This window comes from Anomaloglossus baeobatrachus, chromosome 1 (genome assembly GCF_048569485.1).
Source record: "Anomaloglossus baeobatrachus isolate aAnoBae1 chromosome 1, aAnoBae1.hap1, whole genome shotgun sequence".
Lineage (NCBI taxonomy): Eukaryota > Metazoa > Chordata > Amphibia > Anura > Aromobatidae > Anomaloglossus > Anomaloglossus baeobatrachus.
The window spans coordinates 642358517-642366821 of record NC_134353.1 but is presented as its reverse complement, the minus strand read 5'-3'; the positions used below and the strand labels follow the sequence as shown (position 1 = coordinate 642366821).

The 8305-nt window shown below is 46.0% G+C and overlaps 1 long non-coding RNA gene across 1 annotated transcript; it reads right to left on the bottom strand.

The window, feature by feature from the left end:
- Positions 1-496: 496 nt before the first annotated feature.
- LOC142296936 (uncharacterized) lies at positions 497-1047 on the bottom strand. Its single transcript, XR_012751722.1, has 3 exons — positions 855-1047; positions 641-711; positions 497-543 (listed from the first exon to the last, which is right to left on the bottom strand). It is a non-coding gene; the product is annotated as an uncharacterized LOC142296936 (long non-coding RNA).
- Positions 1048-8305: the final 7258 nt, after the last annotated feature.

The window sequence follows — 8305 nt, the reverse complement described above, 5'->3', positions numbered from 1 at the left end:
TAACTCCAAAAATGGATGAATAGCCAATGGGATGCTAGGAGTTTAGTAAATCAAAAAAACTCCTAAGGTATCACATGAGTCTTCCTATCCTTGTATTTAAAAGGCTTATGGATCACATCCTAACCATGTCTAGGTCACATTAGGGCAGCAGGGACATCTGCATAGACAGAGACAGTAAAATACCAATTAAACGAGGTAGATTCAGGAAACCTACAGTGTCCCATAGAGAAAAGTAGATACCTATACATGCAAAGAGTCCAATTTCTTTAGTTGATGGTGTTACACCAATATCTACACTGTTAGTGTGTCCAGTCCTAAAATGAAAAAAGGATAATAGTCATGGACCTAGAAGTACGTTGAATTCCCTTAGGGAGCCACATCAGTGTGGTATATCGTCCTGTATCCACCAAACCAGGACAAATGGTGCAAGCATAAATTTACTAGATGACACCTGACTAGTCCTGAAAAATAAATACCTGTAATTTCTTGGTCACTTAGGTAGGGGGTGCTGTATCAATACGCAGCATCGGAATCTATATAATCCTATAAGGAATAATAATAATGATCTAATATCCCGCATAGAAATATGTGAATATAAACAGGACAGGACATACATCTATGGAAAAAAGACAGTGTATACCTGCAAAGAAAAGCTCCTTTACACAGTGTTCCAGTATAGTGACCAAGTGTTATAATGAACACTTCTTTCACCTAAAGACATGAAAACAAATGATCACTACAGGTGATCCCATAACGATTCTGCAAGAGGAAACAACAGGACATTTACAGCACCATTACTAGTCCTTTGAAATGTCCTGTGGGAGAAAACACTCCAAAAAGGTGTAAAGACATACCGATACTTGGTCCGAAGAAAAGCTCAACCTGCAAGGACAAAGTGTCCCGAGCGCCGAAGCACATCTAACCGCAGGGAGCCAGCGCTGTGTCCTGTCCTGTGCCCAGATGATATGTGCCTAATCCCACGGACGGAGGTGTTTTAAACCTCCCGCGACCGGAAGTAAACAGTGTTGCTCCCGCCCCACAGGCTGAGAATCCGTGATTGACAGATCTCTTAAGCCAATCCTACGATCTCGTATGAATCCATCACATGTCCAGACTCAGAATAGAGGAGGATTGCGAGGGGCGTGCCATGCTGCTTAAAGTGACATGTCGCTTAATGCAGAGCTGAGCTACAGCTTAGCAGAATGAAATACTGTAGATGAAGAGGCCGTATTAGGTAACTGGAAGTAACCTGCCGTTATGTATAACATGGGCAAAATAGGATAAGTATAAATATAGGAAGGTTACTTGTTTATAAACCCAAGGAGGCCGTATGAAAGGGGGTACCTGATATACTTTTTTCGGTTATTACTCGAACATAGCTCTAGGCATTATAGACCAGTGCAGAGCTAAGCTGCACAAGGCAGCACTACATAATAAGGGGACAGTGTAAGATATACTGAAGTGATATGTCATTATATATGTAAGATACCTAGGACAATAAAAGTTATAAATAAAGTTACTGTTATTGACCTCAGCTAAATTAGGGGGGGGGGGGTGCCCAGCAACTGAGCATAAAATTTTGCTCATTCAGGACTAGGCATAAGAGCTAGAAGCAATATCCATAATCAGACAGAAAAATATAGCTGCAAAAGTGTGAGGTTATGTTCTGCCTTAAAGATAGCTCACACGTAATATGCCTAAATTTGAGTGTATCAACAAATGTTCCAGATCTCTGAACAGGCGCTGTACAGGAGAGGGTGCACACCAGGCACCAGTTGTCGGAAAGGCATAAGAGGGGGGGGGGGGGAAGGGGGGTTAGGGAGGAGGGAGGGGGGGGGGGGGGAGGGGGGGTTTTTGGGGGTTTCCCCCAAATCCTGGGGACCCAGTATCCATAAAGGGGACATACCCAAGGATAGCACCCAAGGTGCCTAGAGATTAAGAAAAACATAATATATATATATGGAAGACGGGGAACCATTTGATACCAGAACGCTCTTGTCTTTTATACTGAATCAGGTAGGATTTAGAGAAAGCTAACATAGCTCAAATTTTCATTAAGTCCCCCTGGGGAGACTGAGTCAAGAAGGAAAATCCACCTTGCCTCTCTCTGTAGAATTTTTTTGTCCCAGTCACCTCCACGTGCTGGTTTACCAACAACTTCAATCACTTGAAAAGATATAGCCCCCGTATCTCCCTGGTGACACTGGTTAACGTGCCGTGCAATGGCTGTGTCTCTCTCATGACCAACGTCACCCAGATGTTCCCCTATCCTGACCCGCAGCTGCCTCCTGGTCTTGCCAACATAGGCCAGGGGGCAGCTGCAGGTACAAAGATACACCACTCCCTCCGTTCTACAATTGGCAAAGTCTTTAATTTTAAAGGATCTTCTGGTCTTAATGTTTAAAAACTCCTTCCTCTGATTAATGTAAGGGCAGTACACGCATCTCCCACATCTGAATGTCCCCTGGGGTTTTCGATCTAGCCATGTGTTTTCTCCTCTCGGGGGTACATAGTGGCTGTGAGTTAGATGGTCCTTGATAGATCTGCCCCTTCTGAAGGTAACGCTGGGGTGTGGGGATATATGTCTACCCACATCCAGATCCGTTTGTAGGATAGGCCAGTGGCGTTTCAAAATTTCCATAACCCTAGGATTTTGATCATCATAGGTGGCTATAAGCCTAATGATCTGATCATCTTCTCGTTTTTTCATAGGTTTTAGTAGTTCCCTTCTCTGAGTGGATTGGGCAAATTTATATGCTGGTTCAAGGATCTGTGAGGGATATCCCCTCCTACGAAACCTACTTTTCATATCCAAGGATTTGGATTCAAAGTCGTGAAGTGATGAACAGTTCCTTCTCAGACGAAGGAACTGTCCCTTCGGTATACCCTTCCTCAGGGGGGCTGGGTTGTAGCTCTCCCACCTAAGGAGGCTGTTGGTTGCCGTAGGTTTTCTATAGATCGTAGTGGCCAAATTGCCACAAGTATCCCTTGAGATTTTTAGATCCAGGAAGGCCAGACAGTCCCTATCCATCTCATACGTGAACCTTAGGCCAATGTTGTTGTTGTTAAGTTTTTCCAAAAATTGCACAAAGAGGGATTCCGTGCCTGTCCAAAGGACGAGGATGTCATCAATATAACGCCCCCAAAATTGTATATGGGGGGAAAAAATGACATCCTCGTCCTCAAACACATAGGTGTTCTCCCACCAGCCCAGGAACATGTTGGCATACGTCGGGGCACATGGACTCCCCATCGCCGTGCCCCTGAGCTGGTGGTAAAATTTCCCTCCAAAGAGGAAAAAATTATGTGTTAATATGAACCGTAATAGGTCCCCAATGAATTTGCTATGAACAAGACACTGGGTCCCACGTGTAGAAAGATATGAATTGACTGCTTCCAATCCCTGTTCATGCGGGATACTACTGTAGAGTTGTAGAAAGAGAAATTTGTCAGCTCACCCCTCTTCACTCCTGGACTCTGCACCGATGCAAGGAACGCCCTGGCCCGAATAAGCCATGAATAAGACTCTCTGGTCGAAACGCGTCCGATAGATCCACTTTTTGCACTTGTGCCTCTGTGTCCACTGCACAGTCTGTATGTTTTTATACTTATACAAATAAATACAAGTTTTATTTTTATCCTCCTTGATGCTGGATATTTGATTCTTACTACTGTAGAGTTGCTCCACATCTATTGACGCAAGTAACGTATCAGGTTCAAGGATAATACCCTCTAATTTAGATATCAGATCATTAGTGTCTCTTATATATGAGGGTAGACTTGTAACAAAGGGACGAAGAATCGTATCAAGATAGATACTGGAATTTTGGCCAATAGCATCTATCCCAGAGACAATGGGACGGCCCTTAATTGGATTAAGTCCCTTGTGCACTTTGGGAGTGGCGTAAAAGGTGGCTGTGACTGGAAATTTTGGATACAGAAACTCAAATTCTTTAACTGAGATTACCTCTTTCCTTCCTCCCTCCTCCTCCCCCCCCCCCCTCCCCCTCCCCCCCTCTCTCCCCCCTCCTCCCTCCCCCTCCTTCCCCTCTCCCCCCTTCCCCCCTTCCAAGCCTATCAACTCAGTTCCTCAGAATATTTTCTTGTCGGCTTTATTTAGAGACAAGTTCTTCTGAATGAGAATATCTGCCAGCATATCATGTGATTAAAACCAAGTTTTTCTGGTATATTATCAAGAGGCTTTTGGGTTGGACCGTTCATATCCAGCTCTATAACTATTACCGTTATGTAAGTTATATACCCAAGAGAATATAATGATTTTTCAATCTACTTTGATGAAGTTATATTAAGACATTACTTGTCCTCTCTTTTTTGTGCATCAACAGGTATGACTTTTTTTACCCCTGATGATCCCCCAGCATTGCGTTAGGTGGGGGAGAAACGCGTCGGGAGAGCGTGGGGTGACAGCTACTGCAGCGGGTCCCCTACAGCTCCACCTAACAAAATTTAAATTCATCTGACTGAAGTATCTTATTGAGTCAGGAACCAAATTTAACGCATTTGTGTTTATGTGTATATTTATGGTTTTGCACTAATCACCTGGGTTGGTGGTGGACACCCCTTGGCTAGAGATAGGGACAGGGAGGGACAGCCACCCGGAACGGGGAGTGTCCAGTAACTTAGGACACCCTCCGTCGTCAGGAAGGGTCAATAAAGGCTATGAGATCAGTAATCTGACGACTCTGTGAATATCTATCTATCGCTATCCTTTTCACGCTGAAACTATCTCCTCCCAACATCTCACTGGCACTGTGTTGTCCTTTATGTATTTTTAGAGAGACACTGTTTGTCATTTTTTATAATCTTCTAAATAAAACTTAAATATTTTTAGAGGTATTGTTTTTTCTGTGGTCTTATGCTGATACCATACCTCGGTTCTATATTTATTTGTGGTTCAAGCATGTACAACCCATCCATGGAAATGAGGCCACCAGAACTGCCATTACAGCCAGTGAGTGATTCTTCTTGTGGGGATAATATGAATGTTACTTGGGATAAAGTTCAGTTTAGACAAGAAGTAGAGACTGACCCCACCTTTGCTAGTTTTAGAGCCCGAGCTGAAATAGAGCAGCTAGGGGAGAACGGAGAAAGAATTATCAGAGAAAATGGACTTCTGTATCGGGTTGCCAATGCCGACTCCCTAGATAAGCCCTGGACTTATAGCAAACAGCTGATTGTTCCTCAGAAGTACAGAATTCCCCTATTACACCTGGCTCATGACATTCCTACGGCTGGCCATCAAGGCAAAACCCGCACCGAGAGATGATTGACTCAAACTTTTTATTGGCCGGGGATTTCCCAAGCAGTGGCGCATTTCTGCCGAACTTGTGACATATGTCAGCGTAGAGGGTGACCCAGAGATCACCCAAAGGCACCCCTGCAACCGCTCCCTATAATAGAAGAACCCTTTCAAAGAGTAGCTGTTGATATCATTGGACCTCTGGCTAAACCAAGTTGTGAAGATGTAATTTACCCTCTCACTGTATATGCTGTGATACTATGTCATGATATGTATATTTCCCTGTCATTTATTTTGTATAATATGTCATGTAACTTTTCCCTGGTTGTATTAGTTGTAATTCATGTATTTCCTTGGGGGAGCTACTGGTCTCAATGTGTCTCTCTCATACAATTGCAGTCTTGGCATCTAATGTGATTATGTAAATAGCCTGTCTTCTTCTATCCAGAGTTGTGTATCTAGTCTGTAATTGCATTGGCCAGTGAAGGAATAGTCATTGTTCTGCACAGCAGGGGATCCCTTCATCTACTGTGGCTAGCAGACATATCGGAGCCCTGTGATGGACCAAACCATTGATGATAGGATGTGTGACCCCTACCCCCTGAACATGGTGGGCTGGTCAAGGAGCACAGACAATGCATTTCCCTTTTTGTAACTTCAGAGTGAGCTGAAACTTGGAAGAAGAAGGAGCTCCCAGCCTGGGTGGCTGTGGACACGGACGGAGCTAGGCCTGTGTGGCGGCCCGTGGGATTGTGTGGAACTCTTTGGACTACTGTAAGGACGATCGCTTTTTTATCCGGTCCGAGGATTGTCGGGAAGGGCTCCCGAATCTGTTTTACGTGGACTTATCGTGTGCTGTTCCAGTGTTCTTGTGAATAAACCTGTTGGATCGTCCCTCGGCCTCATCCATCCTTTGCTCTGTTGTACACCCCCGTCACAAACTGTTTGGCAGCGCTGGGATCAGAGCAGAAGGAATGGAGGACAATGGCTCAACATCAGGAACCAGCACTGCAGAGTACAAGACCTGGACTTTGGGGAGCCTGCAATCAAAGGCCCGTGAAGTAGGAGTTCGTTTCAAAGGACTCTCCAAGGAGCAGCTGATTGAGGCGCTAGAAGGAGTCTGCTCTCAAAATGACGTGGAGGAAGGATCCTCACAGCAAACGGAAGAAAGACGGCAGCCGGAGGTAAATACTAGTGATGAGCGAGTATGCTTGTTACTAGTCGGTACTCGCACGAGTATCACTGTACTCGGGCTACTCGGCGGGTACCGAGTAATTTCGCGATACTCGTGCTGTACTCGTGGTCTTCATCTTTGCATGTTGGCGCTCTTTTGAGAGCCAGCCCTCATGCAGGGATTGGCTGGCAGACCACTGCAATGCCACAGCCCTGTTAGTTGTGGAATTGCAGTGATTGGCCGGCCTGCACAGCGTGACCGAGCCTTTATACCGGCGGGCGCGCTGTGCTCTGCACACAGCCATCTCATATTCCCTGCTTTCCACACCCACAGGCGCCTATGATTGGTTGCAGTGAGACACGCCCCCACTCTGAGTGACAGGTGTCTCACTGCACCCAATCACGGCAGCCGGTGGGCGTGTCTATACTGTGCAGTAAAATAAATAAATAAATAATTAAAAAAAACGGCGTGTGGTCCCCCCAATTTTAATACCAGCCAGATAAAGCCATACAGCTGAAGGCTGGTATTCTCAGGATGGGGAGCCCCACATTATGGGGTGCCCCCCACCCTAACAATATCAGTCAGCAGCCGCCCAGAATTGCCGCATACATTAGATGCGACAGTTCTGGGACTGTACCCGGCTCTTCCCGATTTACCCTAGTGTGTTGGCAAATCGGGGTAATAAGGAGTTAATGGCAGCCCATAGCTGCCACTAAATCCTAGATTAATCATGACAGGCGTCTCCCCGAGATTTCTTCCATGATTAATCTGTAAATTACAGTTAAAAAACACACACACCCGAAAAAATCCTTTATTAGAAATAAAAAACAATAACAAAGTCCCTCATCACCAATTTATTAACCCCGACAAACCCTCCATGTCCGGTGTACTCCACAGTCCTCCAGCGTCGCGTCCAGCTCTGCTACATTCAGGTGACAGGAGCTGCAGAATACACCACCGCTTCTGTCAGCTTCACACAGCAACTGAGGTGAGTAGCGCGATCAGCTGCTGTCAGTCAGGTAACTCACGGCCACCGCTGGATCCAGCGGTGCCGCGATTAACTTCAGTGACAGCAGCTGATCGCTATACTCACCTCAGTTGCTGCATGGAGCTGACCGGAGCGGCGGTGAGTAGCGCGATCAGCTGAGCTGTCACTGAGGTTACCCGCGGCCACCGCTGCATCCACCGCTGGATCCAGGTAACCTCAGTGACAGCTCAGCTGATCGCGCGGCTGTCTTCAGTTGCTGTGTGAAGCTGACCGGAGCGGCGGTGTATTCTGCAGCTCCTGTCACCTCCATGCAGCAGAGCTGGACGCGACGCTGGAGGTCCGTGGATTACGCCGTACATGGAGGGTTTGTCGGGGTTAATAAATTGGTGATGAGGGACTTTGTTAGTGTTTTTTATTTCTAATAAAGGATTTTTCGGGTGTGTGTGTTTTTTAACTGTAATTTACAGATTAATCATGGAAGGAATCTCGGGGAGATGCCTGACATGATTAATCTAGGATTTAGTGGCAGCTATGGGCTGCCATTAACTCCTTATTACCCCTATTTGCCAACGCACTAGGGTAAATCGGGATGAGCCGGGTACTGTCCCAGAACTGTCGCATCTAATGTATTCGGCAATTCTGGGCGGCTGCTGACTGATATTGTTAGGCTGGGGGGCTCCCCATAATGTGGAGCTCCCCATCCTGAGAATACCAGCCTTCAGCCGTATGGCTTTATCTGGCTGGTATTAAAATTGGGGGGACCGCACGCCGTTTTTTTAAATTATTTAATTATTTATTTCACTGCACAGTATACACACACACACACACCGGCTGCTGTGTTTGGGTGCAGTGAGACACCTGTCACTCAGCGTGGGGGCGTGTC